The sequence below is a fragment of the Pogona vitticeps genome, chromosome 3 (assembly GCF_051106095.1).
Source record: "Pogona vitticeps strain Pit_001003342236 chromosome 3, PviZW2.1, whole genome shotgun sequence".
NCBI classification, from domain to species: domain Eukaryota; kingdom Metazoa; phylum Chordata; class Lepidosauria; order Squamata; family Agamidae; genus Pogona; species Pogona vitticeps.
The window spans coordinates 192,037,554-192,052,358 of record NC_135785.1 but is presented as its reverse complement, the minus strand read 5'-3'; the positions used below and the strand labels follow the sequence as shown (position 1 = coordinate 192,052,358).

The following is a 14,805-nucleotide window of genomic DNA, read 5'->3' as shown; positions in this document are numbered from 1 at the left end:
CATCTGATGTGTTACTCATGTTTCTTGATTCAGAAAGCCTGATATTATTCAAACAGCATGCTTGAATCTCACACTTAGGATTATTCCCTGCTATTTTGATGTTGAAACTTAACTTCTCAAGAAGCAGCTATTTACTCTTGAAACTGCTTTTTCCAGCATAGGAGTGTCCTCTTCTGTTTAAACATTATAAATAAATAATTAATTTAATCTAAATATATTGACTGAAATCCGATACAGTGGTGCACTGACTTACGGATATCCCTACTTATGACCGTTTCGAGTTACAACCAGCTCCGGCCGCAAAATTTTGCTTCTACTTGTGACAAGAGCTTCCACTTACGAACAGAAAAAGGCAGGGGAAAAAGGCGGGAAATTCAAATTGCTAACTGTAGGTGGTGACGAGGCTGCATCTTTGTACCTCTTTCACCCCAGCAGTTAGAGAGTGTGTGTCATCAGGGGAGGCTTGGGACTGCCTCCTTCTGCTTCTGAGAGAGTGTGTGTGTGTTTGCAGGGAGACTTCGGGCTGTCTAGTAAGGTAAGGTGCTGTTTTCTGCTTTTTAAAGCCTGTTCTGGGTGTTTTTGCAGCGTGGTTTTGAGCTGGGGGTTATGTTTCTGTGCTGTGATGGGTCTTGGGGGGTTAGTTTATTTGTTGGTTTTCCCCCCATTTCGAATGGGTCTTGGGGGGTTTGGTTGCTTTTTGGCTCCCCCCCATTTCAGATGGGTCCTGAATGCTTCCATTGCTTTTCCTTTGTTTTATTTGCATTTCCGACCTGCCCCCTTTGTTCTCTGCGCATTTCCGATCTGCTCCATTCGTTTTCTGTGCATTTCTAATGGGTCTTGCATGCTTGATTGCTTTTCTCCCCCCCCCTTCGGCCGGAAGGGATTAATCACGTTTCCAATGAGTCTTGCAGTGATTTTTGTGTGTGATTTTTTCCCTTTGGCTGGAACAGATTAATTGCATTTCAGTGCATTCCTATGGGAAATGGTGCTGCAACCTACGACCATTTCCGGTTACGTCCATCTTCTGGAACAGATTGTGGTCATAAGTGGAGGCACCACTGTAGTAAACTGCAACTTGACGAGGCCCAGTGAATCAGTGGGGATTCAGTCTTTTGTACGTTCGGTGGATTCAAGGAGGGTACAGGAGTTATGATTTACCACTGGATTTCTGCCATTATGTATACCTCCCTGCCTTCCTCAAAGCATCAGGTAGTGTACATGGTTCTTCCCCCACCTCTTTCTTTTAACAAAAAACTTGGTGAGGTAGGTTAGGCTGACAAAGAGGGACTTGCTTTTTTATTTTAAAACATCAATTTTTTTATTTAAATCACAATTTAAACCAATTTTATTTTAAAAATTCATTGACTATTATCCATCCCACATGCTACACCCATTTGTGGGGAAGAGTGACTGAACAATGCTATCTTGTCCTGCTGATAAGGTTCTCAAAGAGATCGAGTTGACACTGTAGTAAACAGGATGCTGGATTAAGCTCTTTGCTCCTATGGAACGAAGAATATGGTACTAATTAAATCTAATTACATTTGTGTCTTTAATATTTTATTCTGTAACATTATGCAAGTCAAAGAACTTGTCTCCAATATAAAGTTTATCAGACAGGACAGATTAATACTACTGATGCACCAATAAAGCTGGATATTACTGAGTACTCCACTCCTTTTGAAATGCTTAGAATTGTATTCATGGTGCACCTTTAAAACGAGTACATTAGCAAGGATTAACAACTCTAGCATAGCATATTTCACAGCCAGCCAAGACAGCTTCATCTGTGCTAATACCCCAAAGCAATTTCAGCAGGGTGAACAATCAAATTACTAAGAAAACAAGTTTACAGGAAAATACAGATCTACCAGACATTTACCAAAGTGACTTATAGTAATGAAATAAGGGAAAGAGAAGGCTTCATCTATTTAATAATGTCTCTGTGTTAGGCTGTTAAGACGCATAGTAGGAAAAAAAATATAGGGAACATGGTGGCCGTGATTCAAGAGAATTGAGAACAGTTAGACCTATGCTAAAAGTTTGTTCAGAAAAATCCAAAATCTCAGCAAGCAGCTGCTGATGACCAGATAGGCGGGGTATAAATTAAATAAATAAATAAATAAATAAAAAATGAACACTGGAGGCTAAATCCAACCTTCAGCCCTTGTCATAAGCAGCTGGCTTCAGGGTTTATTTTTTTAAGGATTACAGTTTTGCAAGTCTGCTTCATTGGACAGAGGAATCGCCTGGGCACTTAATAAGGAATCACACCGGTGGTAATGTTTCATATCCAGCAAAGCATGCACACCTCTAAGATTGTCCATAGAGGTACATCTCCTAGGTGAAAATATCACAACCAGTATAAGGTACCGTATCTGATTAAAAAGCAATGGTGACTAGCAACAATTCCTATTTTATTTAACTTGAAATGTTGTCCCTGGAGTAAGAAAAAAAAAGCAGCAACAAGAATTTTAGTTGTAATTTTTAAAGTGGTAGCTGAGTTAGTTTGTGCAAGAATATTAGATAAAAAGCAGAACAAAAACAAAAATAAAGAAGACAAAAATGTTGTGGCCCCTGCTGTATTTTAATGTGAGCTTTCCATATTAAATAAAATATAACAGTCTTTTAGGTGCCACATTGTTTTTGTCTTCTTTATTTTTGATTTGATTTTTTTCTGAAGAACTTTATCAAAACCCTCCCTTCAGCAGATAAATGTGTTTCCCCTTGTTTTCACCTTTTTATTTATTCATGTATTGCTATTATGCTTAAATCAGTGCATTCTAATAGCACACATTTCAGTAGCAAGACCAGAGTCTTACCTAGTTCAACAAGACATAATCTTTAGTATATCTCCTAAGCATTGTACTCCCAAGTTCCTTTCTGTTTTTCAAGCCCTTCAGTACACACTAGGAAAGGTTTCACTCACTATATTTCTACCTATAAGGCAGCCACTAAAAGCACAGGAGCTCTATAGCGCAAATGGAAGGGAAAGATGGCAGCTTGAACCATAAGAAGTGCTCTGCTGGATCAGGCCAAGGGCCCATCTAGTCCAGCTCCCTGTATCTCACAGTGGCCCCACCAGATGCCTCTGAGAGCACATGAGACAATCAGATACCTGTCTCCTGATACCCCTCCACTGCATCTGGCATTTAGAAGTACCTTCCTTCTAAGCCTGGATATTGTACATCCCCATCATGGCTTGTAACCTGCTATGTACTTTTCCTCCAGAAATCTGTCCAGTCCCTTTTTAAATACATTTAAGCCAGATGCCATCATCACATCTTGTAGCAAGGAGTTCCACAGACTAACAACACACTGGGTAAAGAAAGATTTTCTTTTGTCTGTTCTCACTCTCCTAACACTCAAGTGGTGTGGATGTCCCCTAATTCTAGCACTGTGTGAGAGGGAAAAGAGCTTCCCTCTAGCCACCTTACCCATCCACTGCATAATTTTATATATCTCAATCATGTCCCCCCTCAGGCACCTTTTCTCTAGACTAAAGAGCATCAAACACTGTAGTCTTTCCTCATAAGGGAGGTGCCCTAGCCCAGTCATCATTTTAGTCACTCTTTTCTGTGCTTTATCCAGTTCCACTATGTCTTTTTTGAGGTATGGCAACCAGAACTTTATGCAATACTCCAGGTGCAGCCTTACCAGCATCTTGTACAATGGCATTAGAATGTTGGCTGTTTTATTTTCAATCCCCCTTTTAATATATGGCATGGAATTGGCCTTCCTCACTGGGTTGACACTTTCATCAGGATGTCCACCAGCACACCAAGATCACGTTTCTGATCCATCAGCTCAGAACCCATTAACTGATAAAGTTTTGATTTTTTGCCCCAATGTGCATTATTTTATATTTTCCTATACTGAAACACATTTGCCATTTTGCCGCCCATTCTCCCAGTTTGGAAAGATCCTTCTGGAACTCTTCACAATCCCTTCTGGTCTTCACCACCCAGAAAAGTTTCGTGTCATCTGCAAACTTGGCCACCTCACTGCATATCCCTGTCTCCAGGTCATTTATGAACAGGTTGAAAAGCAATGGTCCCAGGACAGATCCCTGGGGCACACCGCTTTTCACCTCTCTCCGTTGTGAAAATTGCTCATTGACACCTACTCTCTGTTCCCTGGTACTCAAACAATTCTCAGTCCATAAGAGGACTTGCCCTCTTACGCCCTGACTGTGGAGTTTTCTCAGCAGCCTTTGGTGAGGGCCCGTGTCAAACGCCTTCTGAAAATCCAAACAGACAATATCCACTGGTTAACAAAAATATGTTTGAGTTGGATCATTATTTCTACCCATAATACTTAGTGTTCTAATCATATTCTTTAAACAGCCAAAAGTAATACAGAATTAATCTCTTTCATCTGTTCTTCATTTAGTTACTGTAAAAAGAAAATAAAAAATCAAGCACTCAAATGTGTGCTAAACCTTTCATGAAAAAATACATTCTCAGACTCTACACCATGTTACACAGTGATGTCTTGCAGGTGCTTCCTCCTGGTTTTTGCAGAGCCCAGGCAAGGACACAGCAATTGCAAACTGCTGATTGAACAGTTGGAAGGAGGGTGCTCATAGCTGCACTGATTGCACTTAGGCCTCTGTGCTGTCCTCCTCTTCAGTGCTGAATTTCAGCTCGTGTTTGTATTACATGCACAGCTCTCTCTAAAATGAATGTTGTTCATCATGTCGCCTTCCTTCAAACTATTCACATTTGTTACTTTTGCAGCCATTAAGAGCCCAGACACAATAGAGATAATTTTCAGTATTAAAGAACAGCTGTGTAATTGCTCTGAACCTGGAATGTTCACTGAATAGGCCCGTCCTTTAGTTTGAGTTTGTGGGTGGGTGTGCATGTGTATAACAGATTGGCCAGAGGTAAAAATCAATAACTCATTACACAGTAAGGTTTGGATAAATATATACTGAATTCTTTAAAAAAGCAGATTTGGAGGTGACGGGTGCCACTTTTTCTTAACTATTTGTGGTCATTTCTTCTACTAATCTCTCTCAGGCATAAAAAAAACAAAATCAATCAGAAGAAGAGTCATACAAATTTAGGAAGGCACATCTGCATGACAACAATGTCAATTCCTGGCTCAATACCAGAAATGACCCAATACCTTAGCACGCTGAAGTATAAAATCCAATCACTCTCCTTTCCCAGCATAGTATAATAAACTTGTTCTAATAGAGGTGGGGGAGGAAGCCAATTTACAGGATGCAGAAGTCATTCATGCCATCAGAGTAAGGATATAACCCTTCATCAACTGCTTAAGAGAAAGTCATTCCCAGCGATACAAAAAACGGGAGGGGAGCGGGGAGCTTTGTTGTTCTTCTATACAATCCAAAGGAAAGGAGCGGGTGATATCTATCTCTATTAGAACACTAAAAAGCACTAATACTAACTAGCTCTCAGCCCATATGGGCTTTCATCAGGCAAGGCAATACTTATTTGTGGATGATGCAGTAAAAAATCAAGAATTCCAGAAATCATGACTAGATGTATATGCCAGTTTCAAACTCAGGGCTGCAAAGTCAAGCCAGAAGCCTTTGTTTCAAATTCTATTTCTGGCAATGTTGAATGTATTGCCCCAAATTTGCCAGACCAAAGGCAGCCTTTTGGGGAAAGAAGCATATTGTGCCATAGGAGCTCTACCTTCCCATCCCCTAGATCTTAACACATTGCACAAAGAAACTTGGGTAAGCAGAAACTGGGAGACACCACCAGCCAGTTTCATCCAGCCAGGCCAAGCTGGCATGCTTATCTAAGATCAAATCCTAGCCAACTGCTGATTTGCTATTCACTGACCTTGCATTCAGCAAGGATTATTTTCAACCCAAGCTTTCTCATCAAAGCTATCAAGCCTATCAAGATCAAGAAACAGTTTAGGGAAACCAAGCATTTGTTGCATTCTCACAGTGATGTGACTGCTGCCCACCAACCCGACTTACCTCTTTATAAAATTATCATTTTTTTCTGTTGTTTTCTTGATTGGGTCTTTTCCAGTTTTTAAAAATGTTTTCTTTTTACTCTTCCTTAATTTGGTCATTTTTGGATGGCGTATATTTATAAAACACCAGTAAAAGATACCTGAGCTAAATATCCGCTGCATGAGTAGCTATTAAAGGCATAGGTGTCTTGCCAGAAAGAGGCTGGTAACTACAGTGGCAAGTGTTGTTTATAAAGCAATAGGGTTAGATGAGTCTGGCAAATGTGCAAGAGAAGAGAACTAGCTTACTTCTGTGTTCCAGCTTGCCTGATTTCTGATTCTGTTCCTAATACTCTTGAGCAGAAATTACATTCAATTAAATGATGGTTTTGCTCTTCCAAAGACCCAACCTATAACTTCATTGTTCTGTCACTAACATGAAATGCTGATGCTAGTGATAAAAGCACAGTTTGCATCTCCTATAGGAAAGGATGCATGGTAATTTTAGACACAATTTAATTTCAGTTAATTCACCTTGTATTCTACTTCCTCTGGCAAGAGCTTACTTGCTTACATGCTATGCTTTACCGTTAATGCAGAAATATTTGTTTCTTCCCTAAGAGTAAAGGGATTACTGCTTAGTGTCTAATATCAGTTGAAAGGCAATAGTCTTACTATATCATATTTGCCCAGGAAAATTATGCATGAGTTCTCATTGTTACAGAGATTTTAATACAGATATTTATGCAACATCTAGGGGAAGTAACTGCAACAGCCAAGAGGACCTGCCTTCATGATGTCTTCGGATAAACACACTTAATGCCGCTAGTCTTTATTCAGATCTTTAACACTGGAATAATATACATGACCATCCACAAGTAAATCCCATCTAGTTCAAGAGGATTTACAACCAGGTATGTGAGTTCACAATTACAGTTTAATAATCTTGGTTTTTTGTACATATTTTTAAAGTCTGAGCTTTCAACAGGTAATACTGTGAACTGTCTTAAGTCCCCTTATCAGGAAGAAATTAGCCTATAAATAGGACAGACAGATGGACAGACAAATAAAGTCTTTTTCTTGCTTTTTTCATTTAAATACACACCTAAGTGTATTTGATATTATGTGCTGTCAGACTGCTTCCCACATTCAACAACTTTATAAATTAATGTCTTCCAAAATGTTCTGTCAATAACTGCCCTGTTCAAATCTTGCAAACTAAAAGCTATGTTCAGTTCCTTTTTTTTTTTACTGTCTCCCATTTTTCCTAGCATTACTATCTTTTCTAGCCAGTCTTATCTTCTCATGCTATGTACAAAATAGAATAGCCTCAGTTTAGTCAATATCAGGTTTGATTGGACTGAGAACCAATTTGTCTTTTTTTGGTAATCTGTGGTAGCCCCAAAACTTTTCGAACAGCACATTTCAAATAAATCCTTCCCTCCCCCAAGCCAGCTTTCCTCACTATCCAGCTTCCACATCCATACGTAGTAACTGAGCATTCCCCAGTATGGATGATTGTGGCTTTGCTCTCCAGTGATGCATATTTTCACTTCATGATTTCTTCTAAGTCTTCAATAGATGCCATTCAGAGTTTCAGATTTCTCCTGATTTTTTTAGCTATAGTCTCAATTTGGATTGATAACTAAACCAAGATATAGAAAATTAATAATTCTGATTTTTTTAAAAATTATCAACATTAAAATTACGGAATTCTCCTGTAGTCGTTATACTTGTCTTTTTAACATCCAATAATGATGATCATAAAGATGATGATGATCCCTCAAGTCAATTTTGACTTATAGTGATCCTTTTTCAGGCTTTTCTAAGTAGAGAATACTCAAAAATGGTTTACCATTCCCTTCTTCTGGGGGCGTCCTGGGACTGCGCAGCTTGCTCAAGGCCACATAGGCTGGCTCTTCTCCCAGGAAGCACAGTGGGGACTCAAACTTTCAACTTCTGGCTCCACAACCAGCTATCTAAACCACTGAGCTATCCAGCCAACTTTTACTATCCAAGTACAATCCTAATTTTGCATTTTCTTCTTTGACATCACTCAGTAGCTGTTTCAACTTCTGTTGCTTTCTGCTAGTAACACTGTGCCACTTGTATATTTTAAATTATTTCTTTCTTCAACCAATTTTCATTCCTCATTCAACTGAATTTTATCCATATTTCTGTATAATATGCTCTGCACATGAATTGAACAGATTGTGAAAGACAACCTATGACTACACATATGATTTGTCTTTGAAGGCCATACTTTTACCTCTTCTGCACAGTTCTTCAGTATAATGTTTCTATTCTCTTTTTATCTGTTCCATATCGGATAAGATAGGATATTTCCTATGGATTTTTTAGCATCCTAATTGCAGGTTTAAATTTTCCTTTGATTTTTTGAATCTTCTTGAAGGATCTCTTTTGTTCTCTCTCATTTCTTTGCAATGATTATTATAATAGTTTTCTTTGTTCTGAAGTGTGTGTTGCTGAAAAGTGGCATTTATGATCCTGACCCTATTTCTGTCATCTTCTACTTTTGCTTTTTATCTGTCCTTAACGATTTTAACAATCATGGACTTTTCTTTTGACTAAAAGAATATTCTTTCTGCATTCTTCCATGACTATATGTCTGGTTTCAGTTGAAAGTTCTTCTGCTTCTGTTGACAGTTCTTCTATCAACTGGGGCTAGTAATGCAAATCCATTCTTTCATGATCCTTAAATTCTTCAGAATTAATAATAATAATAATAATAATAATAATAATAATAATAATAATAATAATAATAATAATAATAATAATAATAATAATAATAATAATAATAATAATAATAATAATATACTGTTCTTCTCCAGCTTTGCATTGATTTTTGATTTTAACAGTTCATGGCATGAACCACAATCTGTTCCCAGTCTTGTTTTTGCACAGAAAACAGAGCTTCTCCGTCTTCTGTTTCTCACTATATAACCTATTTGATTTCTACATTGGCCATCTAGCAATGTCCATGTGTACAACCATCTGTTCATCTGCTTGAAGAAGGGCTTCACAGATTTCTATGAGTTGCTCTCCTGCTTCCTTTCTCGTTCCTAGACCAAGGTTGCCCAATAATATTTAGTTCTGTTTTATTTCTTACTTTTGCATTTCAATCACTCATAATTATCAGTACACCTGTTTAGTGTATGATCAGTTTCTCACTGGACACTGACATAAAAATTTCAGTTTCTTTTTCCATTGCATATATAGTTGACTAAGTTATGACTAAGTTAGCCGCCCCGAGTAGACATGGTCTAGAGGGGTGGAGTAAAAATCAAATAAATAAATAAATAAATAAATAAAATATGTTGATGATACAGTACTTTGTAATTATCTGACTGAAAACATCCGATGCAAGTTTGCTTTAGTTCATCCATACCAAGTACTGTGATACATTCCATTCCTTGTTTGACAATTCTGAGCTTACCCTGATTACCTTCACACATTCCGAGCTCCAATTAGATTTATCACATAGCTTCTTTTTGCATCTGTTTATATATGCCCTTCCAGCTTTAGTCCACCTGCTTCTTTAAGAACAGTGCTACTTGTACTTATCCTTAGCTCTTCTCCATAATCCGAATGAGTGTTTTTTCACCTGGGAGTTACACCTGCCAGCATTATCTCTTTTTTTTAATTTTGTTTTTTTAATCACAGGATTTCCAAAATATAAATATTCAGCAGTAGTTCACCTTTGCCATCTTCCGCATAGTATCAACAAGAATCACCTTGAATATCACAGCTATTACATATTAATGATCCTCTGCCAGTGTCATCTTCCACTACTGCTGCTGCCCAGTAACTGCCCTTCTAGACTTTCTCTGCTCTCATCACTAGTGGAATCATGAACTTTCTTTTGCAATCACTACCTCCAGAAAAGAATGGCTACTTCTTAGTCTGGTGTCTCCACTTTGACCATTCACTTCTGCTAGGAATCTAAACCCATAACTGAATCCAGCATCCTAACAATGTTGCTCACAGCCTTCCTGACAGACTCAGATCCCCTCATCATGTTAAGATGTGCATCCTAAAGAAGAGCTGCATAAATATAACATACATATTTTTCTTCTCAAGTTGGCTTAGCAAGGCAGTCTTCTCAGTGGTCGAAATGACTAGATAGGCGGGGTATAAAATAAATAAATAAATAAATAAATAAATAAATAAATAAATAAATAAATAAATAAATAAATAAATAAATAAATAAATAAATAAATAAATAAATAAATAAATAAATAACCCTAGATAAATAGTGCCTGGGAAAGGTTCAGAGAATTTTTCAGATATAGAATGAGTAGAGTTAAGCAACTGGTAGTACTTCAGCTTCTCTCTCTTCTGCATTGCTTTTATAGCATCTTCACTCAATATCTTATTACCTAAATGCAGAGCAGAAGGACCACCACAGAAGTACCCACTCCCCTTCAGTATATCTCATGACTACACATCTGATTTGTCTTTGATTATCTGATCAATTGCCTGGTCAACAACACTAGCACTGACAAAATGGCTGCATGACCTAAAGACTGCTGAAGCAGGTTGATGCTTGTGTAATTGCCCTTCTGTTTCATAGGATACCAATCATAGCATATTTGCCATTCAGAACTATTTTGCACTGTCTCATGTTTGCTTTAATTAAGTGTACTCTTAAAAACAGGCCATAGGAACACCTGAAGCAGGGTGCAGCAAGAAAACTTTACAGCATTTATTCCTTTTTACAGTAGCTGTATTTAGAAGATTTAACTTAAGACTGACAAATGATGAAATTGTATTTTCAGGAAACGTTCCTCACTGTCATCTTTTTTTAAAAAAATGTATTTGCAAATTAAGTTCCCTAGGTTCTAGGCAGTTTTTTTATAAGTAAACTGAAATGGTCATTAAAAAATGAAAAATTGGTATTTGCATATCTGATTTAATAGACAGATACTTTGTTACATCTTCTTCTAGTGTTATATATCTAAATCAACTGCCATCCTCTTCAAACACAAACGTTTAGAATTCTATGTTTGATTCTTGTCTCAGATGGGGGAAGAGTGTGAAGTTAATCACTTGTGCAATTATTCATGCTGCACTATATTACAAAAACAGACTTCTGAGATAAAGTTTTGATTTTTCCAGCATTTCCACCAGAAATTTTGTCACAAAACATCTTCTGTGAAACCTTCAGCTAACAAACAAAAGATGAAATCTTAGATGTTTCTGGAACACTGTTTTTAAATTTTGTTTCCTAGACTGCTCATCTAGTTTAATCTCAAGGGCCTTTTTTTCATCAAAGAAGTTTTCCAAAAGCTTCTGGAATTAGTAACACCAAATGATAAAGACAGAAGACTTTTTAGTTAAAAAAAAACACCATGTGATAAAGAGGTTGGAAAAGCAGCAACTTCCACTTGAGTGCCATCCCCGCTACCATGGAAAGCAAAGGGAAACTCAGACATCAGGCCTGTAGAAAAAGAAAAAGGACACAGACAAAAACACCATTGGATAAGGAACAGGAGAAAAAGGTGGGAAATTTGGACCAGGAGAAGGAGGGGAAAGAAATAGAGGGGGATGATATAAATGAAGGAGGAAATGAACAGAAAGGGAAGAAGAACAGAGAAGCCATGGAGACAGAAGCTAGAAGAGTAGAAAGAAAGGCTAGTATTACCAGAGGAATGGAAATGGATCTGGTTAGAGAATCCCTGGAAAAGCTGGTATTACCAAGAGGAACAGCAAAGCAGAGGAAATATTGTCCACCAGAAAATCTTCTTACTGTAGGGAATGCAAGAGCAGAGAATGGAGAAGAAGGATAAGGGACGAGTGAGCACAAATAGAGAGGAGAGAGCGGTCTCTATGAAGAACCAAACACCTCTGAGGGAGCTTTTACCCACAATGTGGTGGGGAACCACATCCACAGAAAGACAATCAGAGGAAGAGAGTGGTGGGGAGATGACAAATTGCCTCTACTGTACATGCCATTATCAGGGGACCCCTACGAGACACTGAACCCCAAATGGGAAAAACCTCAGGACATGGAGAAGTTGGACGTTTCTGGAGTTCAAGTCATAAACTCCTTTCTCTTCCCACTGAAAATTGAATTGTTTGGAGCTGTAAATAATGTGTTGAATGGTTCTGAAGTAAAGATTCATGGATTGGAACAAGAACAAATGTCTGATGTATTTGTTAGTGGGGAGAAAAAGCTGAACCCTCGCATACCATACTCTCTATTACCAGGAAATAATTGTCACTAAGACTGTATTTTGTTTGCAAAAGTGAAGCCAAACACATTTTGTAGAGGTTAGCTGGGCAACAGACTGAGACATATGTATGCCATTGATAGTAGACCCTAGTGTTTCAACTGATGTGATCTTTCACCTGACCTTTCACAAACAATGCTTAACTGATGAGTCTAAACCACAGCCTGTGAATTAGGACCCCTTCTTCCTCTAGCAAGTGGCATTGGTTTGATTTGGGGGGGCTAAGGGGGTAAGAAGGAACAGTCAAGTCCTAAACACAGCCATAAGCATGGGATGAGATAAGACCAACACTTCCATTTCCTACTTTGCAACAAATGAGCCCCTTTTTAAAAAATGCTAGTAAAACTGTATTTATGCCCCCCCCTTTTTTTTACTGAATTGCTCTTCAGGTTTCAACAATATAACAAACATATACACAGCCATGCATTGATAAATAAATGTGCTCTTTCTCACTCTTACTCAGGTGAAGTATTTTAACATGGGGAAGCTGTATTGAAACCAAAACTAGTTTATTATTTTGAAATTTGTGTTGAATAATGCTAACAATCTCCAAATCAAAGGATTAGCCAAAAAAGGGCCTGGTTCAACTATTCCACAAATTTGATTGTAGTTTCTACAGTACTATCATGTTAAACCAACAAGTGCAGTATTTTGAGTATGGCACTGCATAATTCTCAGAAGTTCCTAAAATGCAGAGCAGAAAAGGTCCAATGTTCATGCTTACGATTCTCTAATAAATCTAGGCCAAACAGTATTATCATACGAACTAATAGAAATCTCTTTTTTTCCAAGTATTGGTTCTTACGTAGCCAAACGCCACCATAAAATGCTATTCCATAAAATGCTGATATAAATGTAGCTGAAAACTGAAGACGGGTAGAACTCATTCTGAGAGAAGCTGGAACAATTACAGATTGTCATCATTTTTTTTTAAAAAAGTACTAGATAACTTCCTTTCAAAACAACTCAGAAACTCATTTAGAGAGATAAAAAAGACAATCCCCCCCACTTAAAACCACTCCCTGAGCAGCAATTTGGAATAAGATCTCTCCCTGACAAGCAATATGGAATATATGGCAGTAATTTACTGTACAGTATTTTTAATTGTGATACAGTCTATGTGAAAGGCACTGTAAGCCACCTTGGGTCCTTTCACTGAGGGAAAAGTAGGGAAACAAACAAACTAATCTGACTGAGATACGAAGTCCAAAAATGTTCCTCCCCTCACATTCTAAGGAAATCCTTCACCCTAAAAAAAGAAGTAAAAGAACCGGGAGGAGGGGGGAGCGATTTTTAAGAAAGACTATGAAACAGTTTACTAACTTTAAATTCTGTTATCCCATCTGGAATTTTAAATCTTCTCTACAAGTTCTAAGTTTCCGGCATAAAAGGCGTGGGAGCTTTTAAAAGCTAAAGAGAAACCACTGATCCTCAGAGACGCTGGACTCCAAAGTACCTTTGAAGACCGACCCAAACTCCTTTAAAGAAGAGCATTTGACCCAGAAAATACTCACGACAATTTCTTCCTTTCTCTCTTTTCAGGTGAAAACATAACAATTCCTGTAAGATACTCACCATAAACACTCTTCATTTGCAGAGCGACATGCCTCTAACAGTACACACAGACAGACACACACACACACCTTCACCTGCCTCAACTGAATTGCAAGATGATGCATTAATCAGTGAAGCCAAATGGAAGCCAGGGCCTCACTGACCACCAAGAGGACCTCCCAGAGTGTCTCAATAGCCATAGAGTTCCGATGAGGTGTTTCCTAGAATGCTTCGCTTGTACCCCCTGGTACCTAAGGATAGTGTGGTTCATCTTTTTCTCTGATAGTGCAATCTCATGTGTATTAGCTCAGAAATGCGTTTTTCCTTCGTCACTGGACCTTACTGCCAACCAGGCAGCTGTCAATAAGATTTCGTCTGAGGCTGCAACCATATACCCAATTACATGGGAGTAAGAGCTATTTCATTTAATGAGATCTATTTGTGAGTAGACATGCATAGCCTTAAGCTGTCATGACCGAATTAAGTAGAATATGGAGTTACCATTATGATTTTTAGTTGCTTTGATTCACTTTTTCTTTTCGCTTAATCCATCCCTATGTTTTATTTGATCGTGAAATATATTGTTTTTTTTAAATCTGTTTTATATTTTACTGTTTAATTCAATGATTTTTAAATTAGTGCCACGAAAACAGCAGCTAGACACGAGGTCAATCAGGGCAGTAAACTTTTGGTGTAAACTAGAATTGTTAACATTTTTCCCCACGCTGCTACGTGTTTTATTATTAAATGCGAAGTTCAGGTACAGTACGCAAAGCAAGCTGGACTGTGCCCCCTGGTGGCCGCTTTTTCGAAATACTGTAATTTGGTTACAAGTTAACCTCCTGAAGTCTGAAATTTGATTTCTGGCAGTAAAGGCTTTTAAGCTCCTGGTTTGTGTGGCAAATAACAGCCTAAAAATCAGAATTCTAATACATAAGGATTTTGAAATGTATGAGTACAATGGTTTGTTTGTTTGTTTTTAATTGCAATATTACTGACAATCAGCTGAAGTAAAGGTAAATCATAAACTAAATAAACCCCAATGCGTAAAGGG

The 14,805-nt window shown here is 37.9% G+C and overlaps 1 long non-coding RNA gene across 1 annotated transcript in view; it reads right to left on the bottom strand.

Moving 5' to 3' along the window:
• The window catches only part of LOC110077673 (uncharacterized), an 88,036-nt gene extending 74,143 nt beyond the window's left edge, over positions 1 to 13,893 (bottom strand). The window contains exon 1 of the long non-coding RNA XR_013543576.1: positions 13,773 to 13,893. This is a non-coding gene — a long non-coding RNA (uncharacterized LOC110077673). The remainder of the gene's footprint in view (positions 1 to 13,772) is intronic.
• Between the last annotated feature and the right edge of the window lie 912 nt (positions 13,894 to 14,805).